This window comes from Mirounga leonina, unplaced genomic scaffold (assembly GCF_011800145.1).
Source record: "Mirounga leonina isolate KUSES-001 unplaced genomic scaffold, KU_Mleo_1.0 Mir_127, whole genome shotgun sequence".
Lineage (NCBI taxonomy): Eukaryota > Metazoa > Chordata > Mammalia > Carnivora > Phocidae > Mirounga > Mirounga leonina.
In genome coordinates this window covers 69,924,287-69,948,374 of record NW_023270316.1, presented here as the reverse complement: position 1 = coordinate 69,948,374, position 24,088 = coordinate 69,924,287, and the positions used below count along the sequence as shown (strand labels likewise).

The following is a 24,088-nucleotide window of genomic DNA, read 5'->3' as shown; positions in this document are numbered from 1 at the left end:
TAGGTTGAATTGTGCCTCCCCAACCCCCCCCCCAAAAAAAGATATGTTGAAGTCCTGAACTCCAGTACTTTAGAATGTGACCTTATTTGGAAATAGGGTCTGCACAGAGGTAAGCAAGTTAAAATAAGGTTATTAGGGTGGACCCTAATCTAATATGACTGGTGTCCTTAAAAAATGGGAAAATTTGGACACAGAGAAATGCACAGAGGGAAGATGATATAAAGACACAGGGTGAACATCAACTACAAGTCAAGAAATTCCTGAGGCTGCCAGAGGCTAGGAGAGAGGCCCAGAACAGATCTCTTTCATAGCTCTCAGAAGCAACCAACATTTTGGATTTCTAGCCTCCAGAACTGTGAAACAATAAATATCTCTTGTTTAAGCCTCCCATTTTGTTATGGCAGCCCTATGAAACTAATACATGTGAATAAACAAAATGTTTTTGTCCATTTAGCTCTACTGATAGACAGTTGGGTTGTTCCCAGTTTTGAGCTATTAATAAAAGCTGCTATGAACATTAATGGCTTCTTGTAGACATATGCTTTCATTTCTTTTGGTTAAGTATCTAGGAGAGGAAGGATGGATTATATAGTAAGCATGTGCTTAACTTTTCTCAGAAACTACCAAACTCATTTCCAAAATGATTGTACGATTTAAAAATCTGACCTATGAGAGGCAGACCAGGAGAGTTCTATTTCCTCCACATCCTTGCCAATACTTGGTTTGACTTTAGTATTGTCTCATGACCAAATCAATACTTGGTCTTGATTTTAGACATGCTAATAGGGTGAGTAGTGGTATTTCATTGTGATTTTAATTTGCATTTTACTAATAACTAATAATATCTTGTCATATGCTCATTTACCATCTACATTATCTTCTTTGGTGAAGCATCTATTCATTGTTTTTGCTTGTGTCGCTGGTTGTGCATTTTCTTATTACTGAGTTTTGAATGTTTTTTATATGTTCTGGATATAAATTCTTTATTGATTTATAAATATTTTCAAACTTTAAAAAATTGTTTTGACTTTGTTTTATACTTTTCACCATATACTAACTCAAAGTAGATTATAGTCCTGAATATAAAACCTAAAATTATAAAACTTCTAGAAGAAAGCAAGGAGGGAACATTTGTGACCTTGGGTTAGGCAAGATTTCCTCAATATGACACCAGAAGTATAATCCATAAATGAACAAATTGGTAAAATAGACCTTATCAAAATTAAAAATGTCTGCTCTTTAAAACTGATGGTTACTGGAGGGGAGGTGGTTGGAGGTGGTGGGGATCCGTTAAACAGGTGATGGGGATTAAGGAAGGCACTTGTGATGAGCGCTGGGTAATGTATGTAAATGATAAATCACTAAATTCTATACCTGTAACTAATATTAAATTGTATGTTAATTAAATGGAATTTAAATAAAAATTTGGAGAAAAAAAAGACTCTTAAAGAATAAAAGACAACAAAATGAATGAAAGTATTTCCAAAACATAAATCTGTTCAGAACTTTTATCTATAATATTCTTGAAACTCAATAATAAGGAAATAATCAACTCAATATTAAAAATGGGCAAAGTGTTTTTTCCTAGTCTGTAGCTTGTCTTTTCATTTTCTTTTTTGTTCCAGAAGTTTAATAGTTTGAGATTTTATACTTAAATCTAGGACTTATCTTGAGTTACTTTTTATATATGGTATGAGGTATAGATTGAAGTCATCTCTCTTTTTTGCATAGGATATCCAATTTTTCCACTGAAATGTCTTTAATGCCTTGGTACCTTGGTCAAAAATCAGTTGTTAATATTTGTTGATATGTTCATATATCTTCGGAATCTTTCTTATTTCTATTGATCTATTTATCTTTATGCCAATTAAGACAATCATTGTCTTGATTACTTCTGTTTTATAATAGCCTTGAAATCAGGAAAAATTAATTCTCTTTTTCTTTTAAAACTTGTTTTAGCTAATTTAGATTTTTTTATTTCAATATAAATTTTAGAATTAGCTTGTCAATTTCTACCAAAAAAATCCAAGTGGGATTTTAATTGGGATTGCACTGAATACTTTAGGTCAATTTGGAAAGAACGGACATCTTTTTTTTTTTTTTAAGATTTTATTTATTTGAGAGAGAGCATGAACTGACATCTTAACAATAGTGAGTCTTCAGAGCCATGAACCTAGCCTATCTATTTAGGTTTTCTTTAATTTCTCTTATTAATGTTTTGTAGCTTTTAGTGTACAGGTCTTGCATATTTTTTGTCAGATTTATTCCTAAATATGTCATATTTTGGGATAATATTGTATGTTGTTTGTAAATTTCAATTTCTGATTATTTGTTGTTAATACTTAGAAATGCAATTAATTTTTGTATATTAAACTTGTATTCTGCAACCTTGCTAAATTCACTTACTAGTTCTAGGAGCTTTTATTTTTTATTTTGGTAAAATTTCATCAAATTTTCTATATAGATAGCCATATTATCTACAAATAAGGAATTTTACTTCTTTTTAAATCAGAGTAATTTTTATTCCTTTTTCTTGGCTAATCACAGTAACTAGAACATCTAATACAATACTGAACAGAAGTGGTGAAAGCAGACATTTCTGTCTTATTCCTGGTCTTAGGGAGAAGTATTTAATCTTTCACTATTATGTGTGATGTTTACCAGGTTGAGAAGGCTTTCTTCTATTCCTAGATGCTAAGAGTTTTTTTATTTGAATGAATGTTAGATTTTGTTAAATGCCTTTTTTCCGTCTATTAACATGATAATATATTTTTTCTTAGTTTGTTAATATGATGAATCAGACTTTCTTTTTCTTTCTTTCTTTTTTCTTTCTTTTTCTTTCTTTCTTTTTCCTTCCTTCCTTCCTTCCCTTTCCTTTCCTTTCCCCTTTTCCTTTCCCCTTTCCTTTCCCCTTTTTCCTTTCCCCTTTTTCCTTTCCCCTTTCCTTTCCTTTCCTTCTTTCTTTTATTATGTTCAGTTAGCTAACATTTAGTACATCATTAGTTTTTGATGTAGAGTTTAACGATTCATTAGTTTCATATAACACCCAGTGCTCATCACATCACATGCCCTCCTTAATACCCAGCACATGGTTACCCCATCTCCCCAACCCCCTCCCTTCTGTAACCCTCAGTTTGTTTCCCAGAGTCGAGTCTCTCATGGTTTGTCTCCCTCTCGATTTCTTCCCACTCAGTTTTCCCTCCCTTCCCATATGGTTTTCTGTGCTATTTCTTATATTCTACATATAAGTGAAATCATATAATAATTGTCTTTCTCTGCTTGATTTATTTCACTTAGCATAATCTCCTCAGTTCCATCCATGTTAATGTAAATGGTAGGTATTCATCCTTTCTGATGGCTGAGTAATATTCCATTGTGTATGTGTATATGTATTTATATGTGCCACATCTTCTTTATTCATTCGTTGAAGGACATCTCAGCTCCTTCCACAGCTTGGCTATTGTGGACATTGCTGCTATGAACATTGGGGTGCATGTGCCCCTTATTTTCACTACATCTGTGTCTTTGGAGTAAATACCCAGTAGTGCAATTGCTGGGTCGTAGGCTAGCTCTATTTTTAACGTCTTGAGGAATCTCCATACTGTTTTCCAGGGCATGGAAATCTAATGGCTGCTCCATTAGATTGATTTTCTAATGTTAAACCAGCCCTGTATGCCTGGAATAAATCCTACATGATCTTGTTGTATTTTCCTTTTAACGTATTGTTGGACTGTTTGCTAAAAGTTTTTTTTTTTTTTTTTTTTTAAGATTTTATTTATTTATTCATTAGAGACAGAGAGAGAGAGGTAGAGGGAGAAGCAGGCTCCCAAGGAGCAGGGAGCCCGATGTGGGACTCGATCCCAGGACCCTGAGATCATGACCTGAGCTGAAGGCAGACGCTTAACCATCTGAGCCACCCAGGCGCCCTGCTAAAAGTTTTTTTTTTTTTTTAGAATTTTTATCTACATGTTCTATAGATTCTTAATAAAGGAGTATAGATATCTCTGAATATAAGTTTAGATTTGTCTATTTCTTTTTACAGTTCTATTAATTTTTTTCTTTAAATATTCTGAAGTTCTATTATTAGGTACATAAAGACTAGGATTTTATGTCTTCTTTATGAGTTGTTTCTTTTATCATTATTAAACTTCTTCACCTCTGGTAATATTCTTTGCTCTGAATTATACTTTTTATGATGTTAATATAATTATAACAGATTTTTTATGACTAATATTAGGATGGTAGATTGGTATAAATAAAAGTCAAGATTCTCTATATATGTATATACACACACACACAAACATATGCAGACACACATATGTAGCCTTGAATGGCAGCATAGGGTTGAATCCTGCTTTCTTATCCAATATATATAAAAATTAATTTTAAAGACATTTAAATAAAATAAATCTTTTATATCTGATATTCACTATTCCTTTTTTTTTTTAATTTATTTTTTTTTATCTGATAATCAGTTACCTGTGCCTGGAGGACTTTATCATTTATTTCAGGCTAACAATGAATTATTTCAGCTTTTATAAATAAATAAATGGTTTATTTATTATTATTATTATTATTTATTATAAGATTATTATTATTATTAATGGTATAATTTGCTATAATTTTGAAAGATATTCTCACTAGGGATATATTTCTATATAGTAATTTTATTTTAGTACTTTTAGAATGCTCTCTACTGTCTTCTTGTTTGCCTTACTTCCAATAAGAAATCTGATGTCATCTTTACTTTAGTTTCTCTATACCTGACAAATCTTTTTTTCCAATTGATTTTAAGATTTTTCTCTTTACCATTGTTTTTGAGCAAGTTTGTGTTCATTGAACCTGTTGGTTGTAGGAGTTCATAGCCTTTATCAAATTTGGGAGATTTTTTTCCCGCTACTATTTAAAATATTTTCATTTTCTTCCTGCTTCCTCTAGTTTAGAGATTCCATTTACACTAATATTACACTTCTGGAAGTTAGCCCACAGTTAACTGTTGCTCGTTTCTGGATTATTTTTTCCCCATATTTCGGTTTGGATAGTTACTATTGTTCTGTCTTTAAGTTCAGTAATCTTTATTTCTAATAATGTCTAATCTGCTGTTAATCTCATTAAATGTAGTTTTTATCTTAGACATTGTAGCTTTCATGTCTAGAAATCTGATTTGGGTTTTAAAAATATCTTCTTAGGTCTCTACTTAAATTTTTGAACATATATAATGTGGTTAAAATAACTTTTAATGTCCCTCTCTGCTAATTCTAACACCTATGTCAATTCTGGGTTGACTGATTTTTACTCTCATTATTGGTCATATTTTTTTGCTTCTTTGCATGATTGGTGATATTTATTTATTTATTATTTTTTTAGTTATAATTTATTATGTTATGTTAGTCACCATACAGTACATCATTTGTTTTTGATGTAGTGTTCCATGATTCATTGCTTGCATATAACATCCAGTGCTCCAAGCAATAGTGCCCTCCTTAATACCCATCACCAGGCTAACCCATCCCCCGCCCCCCTCTAAAATCCTCAGTTTGATTCCTTGAGTCCATAGTCTCTCATGGTTCCTCTCCCCTTTGATTCCCCCCACCCCACCCCACCATCTTCCCCTTCCTTCTCCTAATGTCCTCCATGCTATTCCTTATGTTCCACAAATAAGTGAAACCATATGATAATTGTCTTTCTCTGTTTGACTTATATCACTTAGCATAATCTCCTCTAGTTCCATCCATGTTGATGCAAAAGTTGGGTATTCATCCTTTCTGATGGCTGAGTAATATTCCATTGTATATATGGACCACATCTTCTTTATCCATTTATCTGTTGAAGGGCATCTTGGCTCCTTCCACAGTTTGGCTATTGTGGACATTGCTGCTATGAACATTGGGGTACATATGGCCCTTCTTTTCACTACATCTGTATCTTTGGGGTAAATACCCAGTAGTGCAATTGCTGGGTTATAGGGTAGCTCTATTTTTAACGTCTTGAGGAACCTCCACTGTTTTCCAAAGTGACTGAACCAACTTGCATTCCCACCAACAGTGTAAGAGGGTTCCTCTTTCTCCACAACCTCTCCAACATTTGTTGTTTCTTGTCAATTTTTGCCATTCTAACTGGTGTAAGGTGGTATCTCATTGTGGTTTTGATTTGAATTTCCCTGATGGCTAATGATGTTGAACATTTTTCATGTGTCTGTTAGCCATTAGTATGTCTTCTTTGGAGAAGTGTCTGTTCATGTCTTCTGCCTATTTTTTGACTTGATATTTGTTTTTTGGGTGTTGAGTTTGAGAAGTTCTTTATAGATCTTGGATACCAGCCCTTTATCTGTAGTGTCATTTGCAAATATCTTTTCCCATTCCGTGAGTTGTCTCTGTTTTGTTGACTGTTCCCTTTGCTGTGCAGAAGCTTTTATCTTGATAAAGTCCCAGAAGTTCATTTTTGCTTTTGTTTCTCTTGCTTCTGGAGACGTATTTTGAAAGAAGTTGCTGTAGCCGATGTCAAAAAGGTTACTGCCTATGTTCTCCTCTAGGATTTTGATGGATTCCTGTCTCACATTGGGTCTTTCAACCATTTTGAGTTTATCTTTGTGTATGCTGTAAGAGAATGGTCAAGTTTCATTCTTCCGTATACAGCTGTCCAATTTTCCCAGCACTATTTATTGAAGAGGCTTTTTTCCATCAGATATTTTTTCCTGCTTTGTCAAAGATTAGTTGACCATGGAGTTGAGGGTCCATATTTGGGCTCTCTATTCTGTCCCATTGATTTATGTGTCTGTTTTTGTGCCAGTACCATGCTGTCTTGGTGACCTCAGCTTTGTAATATAGCTGGATATCAGGCAACATGATGCCCCCAGCTCTGGTTTTCTTTTTCAACAATTCCTTGGTAATTTGGGGTCTTTTCTGGTTCCATACAAATTTTAGGACTGTTTGTTCCAGCACATTGAAAAATGCCATTGGTATTTTGATCAGGATGGCACTGAAAGTATAGATTGCTCTGGACAGCATAGACATTTTAACAATGTTTACTCTTCCGATCCATGAGCATGGAATGTTTTTCCATCTTTTTGTGTCTTCTTCAATTTCCTTCATAAGTGTTCTGTAGTTTCTAGCATATAGATCCTTTACCTCTTTGGTTAGGTTTATTCAAGGTATCTTATGGTTTTAGGTGCTATTGTAAATGGAATTGATTCCCTAATTTCTCTTTCTACAGTTACATTGTTAGTGTATAGGAAAGCAACTGATTTCTGTGCATTGATTTTGTATCCTGCTACATTACTGATTTGCTGTATGAGTTCTAGTAATTTGGGGGTGGAGTCTTTTGGATTTTCAACATAAAGTATCATGTCATCTGTGAAGAGAGAGAGTTTGACTTTTTCCTTGCCACTTTGAATACTTTTATTTCTTTTTGTTGTCTGATTGCTGTTGCTAGGACTTCCAGTACTATGTTGAACAATAGTGGCAAGAGTACTATGTTGAACAATAGTGGCAAGTGGCAACAATAGTTGTCATGTTCCTGATCTTAAAGGAAAGGCTCTCAGCTTTTCCCCATTGAGGATGATATTCGCTGCTTTTCATAGATGGTTTTTATGAAATTGAGGAATGTTCCCTCTATCCCTACACTCTGAAGAGTTTTAATCAGGAAAGGATGCTGTATTTTGTCAAATGCTTTTTTTGCATCAGTTGAGAGGACCATGTGGTTCTTGTCTCTTCTCTTATTTCTGTGTTCTATCACATTGATTGATTTGTGAATGTTGAACCACCCTTGTATCCCAGGGATAAATCCTACCTGGTCATGATGAATAATCCTTTTAATGTACTGTTGGATCCTATTAGCCAGGATTTTGTTGAGAATTTTGGCATCCATATTCATCAGGGATATTGGTCTGTAATTCTCCTTTTTGATGGGGTCTTTGCCTGGTTTTGGGATCAAGGTAATGCTGGCCTCATAGAATGAGTCTGGAAGCTTTCCTCCTGTTTCTATTTTTTGAAACAGCTTCAGGAGAATAGGTATTATTTCTTCTTTGAATGTTTGGTAGAATTCCCCAGGGAATCCATCAGGCCCTGTACTCTTGTTTTTTGGGAGGTTTTTTATCACTGCTTCAATCTTGTTACTGGTTATTGGTCTATTCAGGTTGTCAGTTTCTTCCTGTTTCAGTCTTGGTAGTTTATAAGTTTCCAGGAAGGCATCCATTTCTTCCAGGTTGCTTAATTTATTGGCATATAGTTGTTGATAATAATTTCTAATAATTGTTTCTATTTCCTTGGTGTTAGTTGTGATCTCTCCCCTTTCATTCATAATTTTATTAATTTGGGTCCTTTCTCTTTTCTTTTGGATAAGTCTGGACAGTGGTTTATTGATCTTATTAATTCTTTCAAACAACCAGCTTCTAGTTTTGTTGATCTGCTCTACTGTATTTCTGGTTTCTAATTCATTGATCTCTGTTCTAATCTTTTTTTTTTTAAGATTCTATTTATTTGCCAGAGAGAGAGAGAGAAAGAGAGAGAAAGAGAGAGAGAGAAGCAGGCTCCCTGCTGAGCAGGGAGCCCAATGGAGGACTCGATCCCAGGACCCTGGGATCATGACCTGAGCCGAAGCAGACCTTAACCATCTGAGCCACCCAGGTGCCCTCTCTGCTTTAATCTTAATTATTTCTCTTCTAATGCGCGGCCTCGGCTTTATTTGTTGTTCTTTCTCCAGTTCTTTAAGGTGTAAAATTACTTTATGTATTCAGGATTTTTCTATTTTTTTGAGTGAGGTTTGGATGGCTATGAATTTCCCCCTTAGGACCACCTTTGTAGTATCCCATAGGTTTTGGACCAATGTGTTTTCATTCTCATTGGTTTCCAAGAATTGTTTAAGTTCTTCTTTGATTTCCTGGTTGACCCAAACATTCTTAAGCACAGTGGTCTTTAGTTTCCAAGTGTTTGAATTTCTTCCAAATTTTTTCTTGTGACTGAGTTCCAGTTTCAAAGCATTAATGTCTGAGAATATGCAGTAAATAATCTCAATTTTTGGTATCAGTTGAGACCTGATTTGTGACCCAGTATGCAGTCTATTCTGGAAAAAGTTCCATGTGCACTTGAGAAGAATGAGTATTCTGTTGTTTCAGGGTGGAATGTTCTGTATATATCTATGAGGTCCATCTGGTCCAGAGTGTCATTCAAAGCTCTTTTTTCTTTGTTGATGTTCTGCCTAGATGATCTGTCTATTGCTGAGAGTGGAGTGTTGAGGTCTCCTACTATTAGCGTATTATTATCAATATGTCTCTTTATTTTGGTTAACAGTTTATGTAGTTGGCTGCTTGGGGGCATAGATATTTACAATTTTTAGATCCTCTTGATGAATAGTCCCTTTAAGCATGATATAGTGTCCTTCTGTATCTCTAAATACAGTTTTTAGCTTAAAATCTAATTTGTCTGATATGAGAATTGCTACCCAAGCTTTCTTTTGAGGTCTGTTGTCATGAAAAAATGGTTCTCCATCCCTTCACTTTCACTGGATGTATCTTTATGTTCAAAATGAGTCTCCTGTAGACAGCATATGGGTGGGTCCTGTCTTTTTATCCAATCTTCAACCCTGTGCCGGTTCATGGGAGCATTTAGGCCATTCACATTGAGAGTGATTATTGAAAGATATAATTTTATTGTCACCATGTTGCCTGTGAAGTCCTTGTTTCTATAGATTGTCTCTGGAAATTTCTGTTCTATATCACTTTTGGTGTCTTTCTCCTTTTATAGAACCCCCCTTAATATTTTTTGCAGGGCCAGCTTGGTGGTCACATATTCTTTTAATTTCTGCCAGTCCTGGAAGCTCTGTATCTCTCCATCCATTCTGAATGACAGCCTTGCTGGATACAGTATCCTTGGCTGCATGTTCTTCTCATTTAGTACCCTGAATATGTCTTGCCAGGCCTTTCTGGCTTGCCAGGTCTCTGTGGATAGGTCTGACGTTATTCTGATGTTCCTCCCTCTGTGTGTAAGAAATCTCTTCCCTCTCACCACTGTCAAGATTGTTTCCTCGGACCTAAGATTTGCAAATTGTACTATTATATGTCGTGGTGTCTGTCTGTTCTCATTGATCTTGGGAGGAGGGAAATTCTCAGGTACGATTTGCTCAAATATATCTTCTAGACCTCTCTCTCTCTCTACTCCCTCAGGGATCCCAATAATTCTGACACTGGCACGTTTCATTCTGTCACTAATCTCTTTCAGTTTGATTCCTTGGGTTTTAATTTGTTTTTCCCATGCCGCCTCGATTTCCATCTTTTCTATCATCTTATCCTCTATCTCACTAATTCGTTCTTCTGCCTCGTTTATCCTGGCAGCGTATCCAGCTTAGACTGCATTTCATTCATTGCATTTTTAAGTTCAGCCTGATTAGATCTCATTTCTGCCTTTAGAGATTCTATATTGTCATTAATATTTTTTTCAAGCCTAGATATCGCCTTGATAATTGTTACTCTGAAGTCAATTTCTGAATCTTGGTTATATCCATATCCAGTAGTTCTGTGGCAGAGGTCACATTCTCTGGTTCTTTCCTTTGTTGGGGGTTCCTCCTCTTAGTCATTCTTTTGAGGGGTGGTTGAGGGAATGTACAGAGTCCAAATTATTGACCACAACCCAAGCAAGATGCACATGTTTTATAGGGACCTTAGAGCTGTCAGCCTATTGTTCTTCCAGCCTGCCTTCTGGGGGAGGGACCTGCCGCACTGTTACTCAGGCAGCCCTCTTTGGGCAGAGTTACCCTACCCCCTGGGGGGGGGATGGGCTCAGTGAAAACCAGTTTTTTGAGGCTTTTGTTTTCTTGTGACTTTCCCTGGCAGCTTTCCATGTCTCTTCCGAGAGTCAGAGCAGAAGTGACCGTATCCAAACCTCTGTCTCAGAACAGAGAGATCGTAGTCTGTTCTTTAGTGAGCTCTCCAGGCCACACTGCCTCCGTTTCTGTCTGTGCTGTTAAAACTGCAGCATCCTGGGTTGTGTGCCCCTCAGCAGCACTCCCAGTCCTCGCTTCCAGGTCAGGGCATGTCTCTGCCCTTTGTGCTTCTAAAACTACAAGCCGCCCCTGGTTTGCACACACGCCCCTGAAGCTCTAGGTTTCTTTCCAGGGGGGCTGCCCTAAAGTCCTTACCCCGAAGCTACTGGTCTGTGAGTCTGTGCCCAGTCCCCAGCAGCAGGCTTTTGCAGCAGGCTTTTATGCTCCTGTATTATTTCACCTTCCTGGCTCAAGCACTTATGGCAGCTCCCTCCCCCTTTGGTTTATCTTCTGATATCTGCCTGCGGAATCACAGCTCCTGGCTTCATACCTTCAGACCAACTGCTGGAGATACTCTGTTTGTGGAGATCTAGATATATCTTCTTACAGCTCAGGCTGATTTCGTGGGTGTTCAGAATGGTCTGTTAGATATCCAGCTCAATTCAGGGACCAGTTGAAATAGGGTCCCCTACTCCTCCGCCATCTTTTCCTCCCCCCGATTGGTGATTTTTAAATTGGATTCCAGGCATTGTGACTTTTACCTTGTTAGGTGCTGGACATTTTTGTTTTCCTATAAATATTCTTTTTTTTTTTAAGATTTTATTTATTTATTTGACAGAGAGAGAGAGACACAGTGAGAGAGGGAACACAAGCAGGGGGAGTGGGAGAGGGAGAAGCAAGCTTCCCACAGAGCAGGGAGCCCAATGCAGGGCTTGATCCCAGGACCCTGGGATCATGACCTGAGCTGAAGGCAGACGCTTAATGAATGAGCCACCCAGGTGCCCCTCCTATAAATATTCTTCATATTTTTTTTTCTGGGATACAATTAAGAAACAGCTTAATCTTTTTATGTCTTGCTTTTAAGATTTGTTTAGGCAGAATCAGAGCAGCATTTAACCTAAGGCTAATTATTTCTCACTACTGAAATAAGATACTTCTGAGTACTCTACCAGATGTTTCATGGGTTATGAGGTTTTCCATTCTGGCTGGTGGAAGCAGGTCATATTCCTGGTCCTCTGTGAATGCCAAAGAATGTTTCCTCTGATCCTTCTAGGGTGGTTATTTGCTCGCATCAAGTAGTTTCTTCACACATATGCACTCACTACCCCTGCAGATCTCGAGTCCCCTCTTTGGGAAGTTCTCCCATCTCTGTTATTTGCACTGTAAACTCTAGCCACTTTGGTCTCTATGGATGCTGAGCTTAATCTACTCAACTCAGGGAATCCACTGGGTCCTGCTTTGGCCTCCACTCCCTGCATTATGGCCTGATAACTCTCCTACAGAAATAAAAAGGGGCAATTTTGGGCTCCCCTTGTTTCCTATCCCTTATAGATTGCTGTCCTTAATGGCCTGATATCCAGTGTCTTGAAAACCACTGTTGCATATATTTTGTCCTTTTTTTTTTTTTTGAAAGGGGAGGGTTGTTTCAAAAAGATGGTGAAACTAGTTTCTGTTGCTTCAACTTGGCTGGAACTAGAAGTCCTACAACCCAGAGGATTTCCAACTGACCCAGAGTTTTATAACATTATATTTAAAATGCCTAGGATACAATTTAAACCTACTTGATATACAAGGAAGAGAAAAAATCTCAATAACTCATAAGGAAAAAACATTCAACAGCTGCCTACTACTGATGATCTAAATCCAACAAAAGTTTAAATCAGCTACAGTAACTGTGTTTCATGAAGTAAGATTGAACACTCTTGGAACGAATGGAAAGATAGTAGTTCTCAGCAAGGAAAGAGAAGCTGTAAAAAAGAATAAAATGGACATTTTAGAAATAAAAAACAAAGTAATGATGACACAGAAAAGAATCTATAAACTTGAATAGAGCAATAGAAATTATCCAATTTGAACAGCAGAGAAAAACATATTGGAAAAAAAAAGTTTGAACAGAGCCTCAGAGATCTGTGAAATAGTATAAGAAGATATAACATTCATGCAAGTTGAAACCTAGGAGGGAAGATGATGCAGAATAAATATTTGAAGAAATAATGGCTGAAAATTTCCAAAATTTGGTAAAAGACATAAATTTACAGATTCAAGAAACTTAAAGAACACCTCACTGGATCAACTCAAAGGAAACCATGCCCAGATACATCTTAATCAAACTGCTGAAAATCAATATTAAAGATCTTAAAAGCTGCCAGAGAAAAAAATTACACATTACATTTAAATGACTGTGGATTTTTCATGAGAAACAATGGAGGCTAGAATAAAGTGACACAACATTTTAAAAGTCATTTAAGAAACGAACGGTCAACCCAGTTCTCTATCCAGTAAGAATATCTTTCAAGAATGAAGGAATAATAACAACAGTCTGAGTTGAAAGAAAACTAACAAAATTAGTCAAAAGCAGGCCTTTTCTTTAAAAGAAATGTTAAAGGAGGAACTGCAGGAAAAACAAAAATTAGGCACGAAGGAAGTGCAACATAAGTGGTAAATAACTAGGTAAATATAATGGATTATTTTCTCTTCAAGTTCTTTGGAATATGTATGATAGAAAGCAAAAATTATAATATTGTCTGGTAAGGTTTTAATGTATGTAGATGTACTATGACAACTACAAATCTAACATAAAAGGGGGAGAATACAGTTTCTATATTTCACTGAAGAGGTAAAATATTAATTTTAATAAACAGTAAAAAGTGACATATGTATGTAGTAATGCCTAGAACAACCCCTAAGAAAAGGGATAAAGACAAAAAGACAGTATATAAGATGGAATATAAATATATAGCTAAATATTTTTTAAAAATTCACAAAAGGAGAAAAGAGGAATATAAAATAGAGGGGACAAAAAGAAAACAAAATAATGACAAACAAAAACAATAGCTTATCCATAATTACATAAAATATAAATGGTCTCAACACACCAAATAAAAGACAGTGATCATTAGGTTGGACAAAAAAACTAAGACTCAAATATATGTTGTTGAGAAACTAACCCACTCGAAACATCCTGGTATGGATAGATTAAAAGTAAAAAGAGAAATATGTAACATACACTTATCAAAAGAAAGCTGGATTGTCTCTATTAATATTAAACAAAGTAGACTTTAGAACAGGAAAATTACCAAGAGGCATAATCTTATTATTATGTAATAAGAGGGTCAATACACTAAGAAGACATACAGTCTTTAATATGTATGCACACACAGAAAAACCAGAACCAAAACCAAAAATGGTATTAAAATACAACTGAAAGAACTGCAAGGATAAATAAACCCACAATTATAGCTGGAGGCTTTCAGTGTCCTCTTTCAGTAACAGAACAAGTAGACAAAAAAATAAAACCATAGAAGACATGAACAACACCATTCCACCAAAGAACAGCAGAATACACATTTTTTTTTCCAAGTGCACAGGGACCACTTATCAAGATAGAACATATACTGGGTCATAAAATAACCTTAACATATATTAAAAGTATTGAAATCTTGCAAAGTATATCCTCTAACCATAATGGAATTAATCTAGAAATAAGAGAAAAATAACTAGAAAATCCCCCAATTCTTAGAAATTAGATAATAATTTAGATAAAAATTAGATAATAAGTAATCCATGGGCCAGGAAGCAAGTCTCAGAGGAAATCAGAAAACATTTTGATCTGAGTGAAAATGAAAATACAACATATCACAATTGGTGAGGTAAAACTACAGTAGTACTTAAGAGGGAAAATGTGTCATTAAATGCAAACATGAGGAAAAAAAAGAGGCTTCAAGTTTATGATATAATTCTACTTTAGGGAACTAAAAAAGAAGAGCAAAGTAAACCAAAGTTATCAGAAGGAAGAAAATAATAGAAAGCAGAAATCCATAAAATTGAAAACAGAAAAATAGTAAGTACAACCAGAAACTGGCTTTTTCTAAAGATCAGTAAGATTGATAAAACTTTGTACAGATTGACCAGAAAAAAAAAAAAAAAAGAGAGAGAGAGAGTAGATGCAAATTACAATATCGGGAGGAAAAAAGATGGCATCATTACAGATCCAACATACCTTGAAAATATACTAAGGGAAAATTATAAAGAACCCTATGCACATACATTTAACAACTTGGATGAAATAGAAATTCCTCTGAATACACAAACTATCAAAACTCATTGAAGAAGAAATAGATAACTTGAATAGTTCTGTATTTATTAAAGAAATGGAATTTATATTTAAGTGCACAGGTCAGTATGGACAGAGAAAATTAATTAAGACTAACTTACTGAGGTAGGGCTCCTTATTTTGCCCCTGCTGAGCAATATATTGGTTTCCCAAATCTGAGATTTTGGTTTTTAATTTCTTTGATGAAGGGTGTTGAGTAGTGGGTTGAGAACTACAGGCTTTAAACAAATGTCTTGAAATAGGAGAATGATATGCTAAATGGTTTTTAAGGTCTTAAGCTCCTTAAGTTAAGGAGATTTTGGCAAATGTGTTTTGGAATCGATACTTACTTAGAATAGATAGCCTCTAGAGACAGGGATAGTAACCAGGAGGCTGTTACCGAAATGTGGTGGTGAAGATTTGATCGAGGCAGGTAGTTTTCAAAAATGAATATAAGGGATAAATCTAAGAACTGGTATAGTTTATATATAACCACATGTTTACCTTTATTTTTTCTCTAAGTAAGGTGTTTTTCTACATAAGATAATACATAGCTATGCTCTTTGGGTAAAAGGCAATACATATTAAGTAAGCATTTCTAAAGCATCTGGAAAGAGCTGCCTAGTTCAATACCCTTTTCCCTCATCTGTTCTAGACAGTTAGACATGTTTTGGACTAGCTGCATTTCCATAGTAGTTTTTTTTTTTTAAGACATTAAAATGACTGAATTCTCCAGGCAGAAAATGAAAACCCTAAAATAGAGGCAGAATAACAAGTATTACTTCTGTTAAAACAAATTAGAATTTAAATACACAATTGAGCTACTTCTGTTTATGTGCTTTAACATTTAAATCTTCTTACCCCCCTACAATAATTGAAATTGCCCAAAGAAAAATAACCAATTTGAGACAGAATAAAATGAACCTGGTGGTCTCAGGAACAAGCACGTTAGTCAAGTAGCATCGGCAAAATCCATTTTTGTATGTAATTTTGAGAATAAGCCTTTAGGTCAGCATTGAGTTTGTGCTGGTGCCGAGAGCTAAAACAATGTGGCCAATGAGAACAGCTCTTATGTGATGTTCTCAGTTTTTCTAACTTTGTCCCCATCTGTTTGAAAATTTCTGCGGTGGTGCCCAGAACAGCTTGTTGATAACAATGAGGAAGTTTCAAGGAGCAAATTTTTCTAGGGACCAAATAATCTTCAAACTCAAAAGAGAATCAAGGTGGTCTTTTAAGCTCTCACTATTCGAAGTTTGGTTCCTGGGATCAGCGGCATTGACATATCCTGAGAGTAGGCTGGAAATACAGAATCTCAGCTCCCACCCCCTCCTACTATGACCTCCTGAATCAGAATGTCCTCATTTTATCAAGACCTCCAGGTGATACTACAATTCGAGACAATGTGTTTTAAGCTCTTTGAACAGGTTTTTGTGGGAGAGTGGTTTGAGAGATGAGGGGTTTACATTTCTTGAGAGACGAGCTAATTCTTGAGGTAAGGGTTTTGGCATTGCAGCAATGCGACAGAACAGCATGCAGGGACAATACAGAAGAGGAAAAGGCTTCTGCAGGCAATGGTGCTGGGAGAACTAACCTCCTGTGGCACAGCAGAGTTCCTGGAGACCTCTGGGATGCTCATTGAGTTTAAAGGCAAGAGTTTCAGTATCAGGCAGGTGGTACTAATGTTTTCCTCACAATCCACCAGCTTTTGTAAGTATGCATTTATGATTTAAGAGCCATGTTCAAGGGGTCAATCCTCTAGCACTTTATCAGACCAAGAGAAAATGATTAGATCTGTAAACAGTATGATTTTTTTAATCACACAATAAGACATCTCCTTCCCATAGGAGGGACACATTGAAAAGGTTCAGTTTGTAATTCACAACCTGGAGAGATGCTGAGTGCCATAATAGGGTCCACATTCAGTCCGTCTCCAATTTCCAAAGTGCAATCCTGGCCCAAACCTCTGGACATACACAGAATTCTGCCAGTAACAGTTTGTGCAGGATGAGGAAATCTCTCCCTTGTCAGTCTCTGGCAGTCAGGACCCCTCTACTTCAAGATTAATTTCCTAGTTAAATCTTTGGACTCTTTGTTCTCAAAGATCTTTATGAGGAGAACAGACATATCTGGGTGATCTAGATGAGCTTGGCCAAGTAATTTCACACGTCGATGGAGCGCCGAGCTGGGCTTGGGTGGGGCAGAGCTCCCCTCCCTTGTTTCTCTTTTTGGATCTCCGTGTCTCCTCCTGCAGCAGCTGCTTTCATGACCTTTAGCTGGCTCATTAATGGGATTCCATTTAGAAATGACTATATAAGTGATATCTAAATGTCAAATAATAAGGGTGTTTTAACCATCTGCTTTTATTGATTGCTCACCCTCTCATCTTAGGACTCTCTTATGGTGCTGTGCTTCACTTAATCATTCTCAAAGCTTCTGAAAACTCTAACAATGAATTGCCACATACAACCTTCATAGAATCTCCAGGCCCCAATGTCCTGATATTAGAGACAGTAAAGAATAGGGAGAAGAAAATGCCTCAGATGCCAGACATGCGGGTGTTAGCACCTTAGCTCTGTCACTCCTAGCTGTGCCACCTTCAGTAAATTACTTGAGCATCATTGAGCTTTAATTCCTCACTGAAATAGGAGAAAAATCATATCTATTGCATAGTTTTCTGTGAAGATTCAAAGAGATAAATGGAAGTCACTTAGCAAAACCACAGGCACTTACTGGAGAATCAAGAGGATTATGTTCCCTTTTCCCTTGTATGGTGAATATTTTAGTGTGGTTTCCCTAAAGTACTGAGCAGAAGTCAAAACTTAGGTGCGAAAGTTTTGCCGAAGGGGTGTAATACAGGGAAGCAAAAATGAAGGAACCAGGTAAGTGAAGTAGGGGATGAGAGAAAGCAAGTACAAAGGAGTGCATTCCAAGCTGTCTAGATTTTGCCAGGAAACTTACTGGTTCCTCAGTCATGTAGGACAACTCCAGAGAAGGAAAATGAAAATAGTGGGTCCCAGAATACTCTCTCAGGGAGGAGAAAGGGAGAAGAATCTGTTGGCTCCTTTCAGTCTCCTTTTGCTCACTGAACAGTTTCCCCTTTTCTCCACCATTGGGGTGTAACACCCCCACATTTCTGGTTATTTTTTCCCCAAGAACAGTGGCATTTAGCTAGTGAAAGGGCATGAGCTAGCAACATTTCATGCCTGCCTTTTTGCAAACTGCATTCTGAAAGACCCATCCTGGAAAGCCAGTGGGATGGGTGGATTGGGGAGCTTATAAAGCTTCTGGCATCTATACTTTAGCAATGATGGCAAAGCACAAGGACAGAAGAGAGATACTTGCAGTGTGAGGTCAGAGGTGTGAAATGAGGCATGGTTTGGTTCTGCTTCTAGCAACATGAGAAATCAAAAGCAGCTGCTTATTGAAGTAGGGCCAAGTGCCGGGCAGCCTGGTGCAACAAGAGATCAGCCTCCTTCATGAGGGCAAGGACAGAGCTCAGCAAGCTTCTCTTCAGTAAAGATGGACATCAGCTCTCTGCACCAACAAGAATGCCATTGGTGCCAAGTGATCTTCCTGGAGGGTCCTCTGTATCACCAAGCAGACAACATAGACAAGCAAATCTGAGAAATACATAAACTGGGTCTGGTATTATGAGAATAGGATATGAGCTTTCAACAGTTTATGGATGTGAAGGGATGAAAATTGGTTCACTGCACAGATATGACCTGGGTCAAGTTTATTTTAGGGTGCATCTGCTTAAAGCTCAGGAGAAGGGTTGGGGTTTAGAGACGTTAATGGGCAAAGTTAACTTGTTATCTGACTTCAGAGTCCATGCTCAACCATGTAACTGCACCTACTGCCTCAACACAGACATGGCACTAAAGTTGTGGGACTGAATATCATTACCTAGCATGAGGAGAGACAAGGCCTCAGGTCTCAGTGTACCTGCAATGATGAACAAGAGGCTGTGGAAGATATGGAAGACAAAAAAAAAAAAAGGAAAAAGAAAAGGTTTTAGCAACAGAAAAAGAACCAAGAGAGAAATCAAGAAATTAAACAGGGCACTTGTGATGAGCACTGGGCGACATATGGAATTGTGGAATCACACTGTATTGTACACCTAAAACTAATATAACACTGCATGTTAACTCTACTGGGATTAAAATAAAATTTAAAAATTTAAAATTTAAAATAAATATATTAAAAAAATTTTTTTTAATAAAAAATAAATTAAGAAAAAAGGAATTGTTAGGTTGAAGGGAGTAACCATCCGTTTCACGTGATGCTGAGAAGCCAACCTAGTAGAACAGGTATAAGAAACAAGATAATGGGGGGAAAAAAAAGAAACAAGATAAATGGAGTTTTGTAATTGCTGCCTTGTCCAGAAAAATTGCTGTGGCAAGATGGGGGCTGGGAATATTGCTAAGGATTGAGCAGTGCAATAGATGTGAGGAAATAGAGCTAGTATTTTTTTTTTCTGAAAATATTTGTACTCAAGACTGTCAGATAAGGAAACAAAGAAAAGTTTTGGTCGCTCTAGGAGAAGCAGAATTGAGGTAAGGCATATATATTTTTAAATACCATAATTCATTTATTTCATCTGCCTTGATACCATTGCCTGTTTCCAGTTGTTGATAATTAGAAATAGTGCTGCTATAAATATTCTTGTAAATGTCTCTGGGTATATGTGTGTGCCTGTTTTGGTTGAGTGTATCTGTAGGAAGAGGGATAATGCATTTCTACATTCAAGTGATAGCACAGTTTATTGATATGTCAGATCATGTTAATCAAACCATCTGAAATCTTACTGTGTATCTGCTTGCTCTGTAAATTACTGGTAGAGGTGTGTTAAAACCCACAGTACATTACTGATATATATTTCCTCTTTTGTTAATTTTTGCTGTCTATATTTAGAAGAATATGCAAATTTAAAAGAGTATATTTAAGCATATACAGATTTACAATTTTTTATATCTTTCTGTTAATTTGAACTTTTTATCTCTATGAAACTTCCTTATCTCTAGTAATATTTCCTGTCTCAGTGTTTTCTTTATGTGATATACACCATATTTTGCTTAGGGTTTGGAAGGAATTTATTTTTTTCTATCTTTTTATCTACAGTATCTTTAATTTTTTTAAAGATTTTATTTATTTATTTGAGATAGAGTACAAACAGGGAGGAGGGGCAGAGGGAGAGGGAGAAGCAGGCTCTCTGCTGAGCGGGGAGCCCGATGATGTGGGGTTCGATCCCAGGACTCTGGGATCGTGACCTGAGCCAAAGGCAGACGCTTAACCGACTGAACCATCCTGGTGCCCCTATAATCTTTATAACCTTATATGTAAGATGTATTTATTATAATCAGAATATAATTGTTTTATCCCATCTTCTCTGATCAAATTTTCTGATTTGTAAAGCATTTGAATCTATTTATGTTTATTATAATGATGTAGAAACAAGGTACTTTTTTAAGGTGGTGGAAGCATTTGTTCTACTTGCAGGCAGAGGGGAAAGAAAAAAAAAAAACTAAAAGTGTTGAAAAAAATAAGAGAGGGAAAGGAAATTGAGACTGACAAGGCATGTTCTAGAGGTGATGGATGGCAATGATATTTGGAGTCCAGAGCATAAGACAAGGGGTCATCTTACAGAGGAAGCCAGGGAGGACTAGTACAGATCTATGTTTGGTGGTGGTATGAGAAGATGTTTAGGAAGGTAGACTCTGCTGGCCTCTATTTTTCTCCCAAGGTGGGAACAAGGTCTTCTGCTAAAATATCTGCAAGCAGAGCTGAGAGTTTTAGGGACATGGAAAGGTTTTGCAAGCGCCTCCAGTGTCTATGGGAAAGGGAGGGTGACAGTGGGAGAGAGGCATTTGTTTGGGAGGTGAGGGAGAGTCCTCCTGCAACTGTAAAATCCCCTTCCAGCTAGCTGTCAACTGGCTTTTCCCTGGGGTCCCCAAGTCCCACATCCTTCCACGTCCACATTGTCACAGCTCTGAGGGAGCAGCTTTCCCAGATACTGCTAATGCTGCCATTGGAATGAAACCTTGGAAGGAGTCCATGTGGAATGGGAGAAAGAAGGACTTCTTAATGCATCCCTCTAATTTCTGTCTTATGTGTAATCCAATTTGATCTGACTTTTTTTTTCACACAAGCTGGTACCCCTGTATGTACTATGTTATAATCTTCTATTTATAGAGTGGCTCATTTAATATGTCTCAGCTTGTGTTCACTGCATGGTGAGATGGCTGGGGTGGAGGGGGTATGGTGCTGGAAAGCTTGTGATTCTCTAATACTGACCTCTTTTTGGCTTTACATTTTGCTGGCTTTTGCCTTTTCAACTTCTGCCTCCTTAGCATAAAATCCTTGCTACTTGGTGAGACAGAAGAGCCCAGTGATTAAATTCACAGGCTCTGAAGTTAAATTCCCTAGTTTCAAAACATGGCTCCATCCTTTACAAATTTTATCACCTTGAACAAGTTTTTGACCTTCTTGGACTTGTTTTTTTATTTGTAAAATGAGGATAAAATGATACCATCCTCACAGATTTTTCACGAGGAGATAATAGCATACATGTTGTGATGATTAGTTTAAGCTGTCATCTTGGTTAGACCATAGTACCCAGTTAAACACTCATCTAGGGATTGCTCTGAAGGTATTTTGTAGATGCAGTCAACATCTATAATCAAAAGACATTAAGTAGAGGAGATTATCCTCTACAATCTGAATTGGCAGCATCCAATCAGTTGAAAAGCCTTAAGAGTAGCATTGAGATTTCTTGAGGAGGAAGAAATTCTGCTTCAAGATGGCAGCATCAGCTCCCACCTGACAGTCTCCAGCCTGCTGGCCTGCCATATAGACTTTGAACTTGTCAGCCTCACCAGTGTGTAAGGCAATTCCTTAAAGCAGATCGCAATATCCCACTGGTTCTGTCGCTCTGGAGAACCCTAATACATACATGCAGAGCAGTTAGCAGTTAGCACAGGGCCTTGCCCATCATAGTCCCCACAAAGTATAGACTAATCATTGTTATTCTATACATACCTGTTTAGTATAGAGAATTCTTTCTGGAAACATGGGTTGCCAGGGATAATCCCTATGAAAAGGCAATCTTGACAGTTACTCATTCTTCTTATACTTCCCAAAGTTGTGACATGTCTCTGTTCTATTTTTCCAGTGCAACAACGATGCTTATGATGCTCTTCATAATGTGTTATTTCTTGCATGGCCCTCTACGTGGCAGCTGATTTTCACCTTGTGCTTCTCTGACATTCCCTTGGGAAGGCCACTAGCCACTAAGCCTGCATTTCACATCATCCTTCAGCTCTTCCATGAAGCTCTGCTGCATCTGAGGCCATGTCACCTGTGTACCCTTTTTAATTTGGTGAGTCAGAGTTGGACCACAAGAATATCCAATAATGGAAGAAAGATCAGAGAGTTAAACCTCATTGAGATTAAGCAAAGCGCCCTATGGGAAGTTGGTTCATTGGGTAAGAACTTAGGATACTCTATGTATCTATACTCATTGTATATAAGAAAACATTTTTTTTTTTGTAGGTCAGAAAGGTTGAATTTAACTTCAGAGCCTTTGGTAATTTCATATGCTTCACCATTCTAATTATACTCTGGCTCACTATAATGGCTTTATATAGTCTCTATTTTTAATAAAAATATTTCTGTGGTGAGAATATTATAACAAATCAGTGCTGTATAGGGCAGTGCTAAGCAACATATGTGTCTAATTAATGTTGTTATTATTATTATTAGACTTTAGTTATAGTGAAAGGAGATCCAAGGCAATCCAGAGATGAGTCTTGGCCTTTAATATGCCACTTTCCACCAGGAAATTGTCTCTTGGAGAAACAGAGGAGTGGACTGGGCATGGAGGCTAGGGGAGCTCTCTCATTACTGATATCAGAGTAGGAATGTGCAGCATAAGCCTACAGCCCAGAGAGCCATCACTAAGCCATTTGTTTGCTCCAGCGGATCCAGATCTTACCGTCGGGAAAGATGAGTATTAAGTGTCCTATTATCAGCTCTTCTCTGCCAGTAAGCTATTTTCACTATTTGGGGGATTTTCAGTACAGATGGCACCAAAGACTGAGGCAAAACGCTAAGCAATGCTATGTATACATGCATGGGTTTTGGAAAGTTGAAAAATACTGAATGTTATTTATTAAAAGAATTAAAAAAAAAATCCTGTCTCATACTTCACATCATCTACATAAATAAGCAAAGTGCTATGTCCTTAATAGATGCTCAATAAAAATATAAACTGCAGTGTGTGGTGTAGTAGTATAAAGGCCTTGATATTTAAGCTGGATTAACTGGGTTTGAATCCCAGGTCTGCCACCAAATAGTTGTATAACCTTGGGCAAGTTAACCTCTCTGTGATTCAGTTTTCTCTTCTGCAAAATGGGGGCAGAAACAATCCTCTATCTTAAAGGATTGTGGTGGGATAGTATTTGTAAACTATGATGTCTGGTATATAAGAAGCATGGTATGTGTAGACTATTGTTATTATTAAGTGAATGACTTTTGGTATATAGGAGAAATTTTAAAGTTCAATTTGTGAAGAAAAAAAAAGTTGGGGGGCTGCCTGGCTGGCTCAGCTGGTGAAGCATGCCACTCTTGATCTTGGGATCATGAGTTTGAGCCCTACGTTGGGGGTAGAGATTACTTAAATAAATATTTTTTAAAAAGTAAAGTTCAGAGGTGTCTGGGTGGCTCAATCTGTTAAGCGTCTGACTCTTGATTTTGGCTCAGGTCATGATCTCAGGGTAATGAGATCAAGCCCCACACTGGGCTCTGCGTTCAGTGTGGTGTTTGCTTGAGATTCTCCCTCTCCCTCTGCCTCTGCCCCTCCCTGCACTCGTGCTCTCTTTCTCTCAAAATAAATTTAAATCTTTTTGAAAAGTAAAGTTCAAATTGTGTTACAAAGCAGCATTAAAATCCTAAAACCCCCAAAATTCACAAAATGTCCAAACTCCAGAAACAATACAATGTTTTCCCCTGTATTAGAATCAT

The 24,088-nt window shown here is 37.0% G+C and overlaps 1 long non-coding RNA gene across 2 annotated transcripts in view; it reads right to left on the bottom strand.

Moving 5' to 3' along the window:
* The window catches only part of LOC118009530, a 462,984-nt gene that overhangs the window by 113,425 nt on the left and 325,471 nt on the right, over positions 1 to 24,088 (bottom strand). The gene's annotated exons all lie outside the window — the stretch shown is intronic.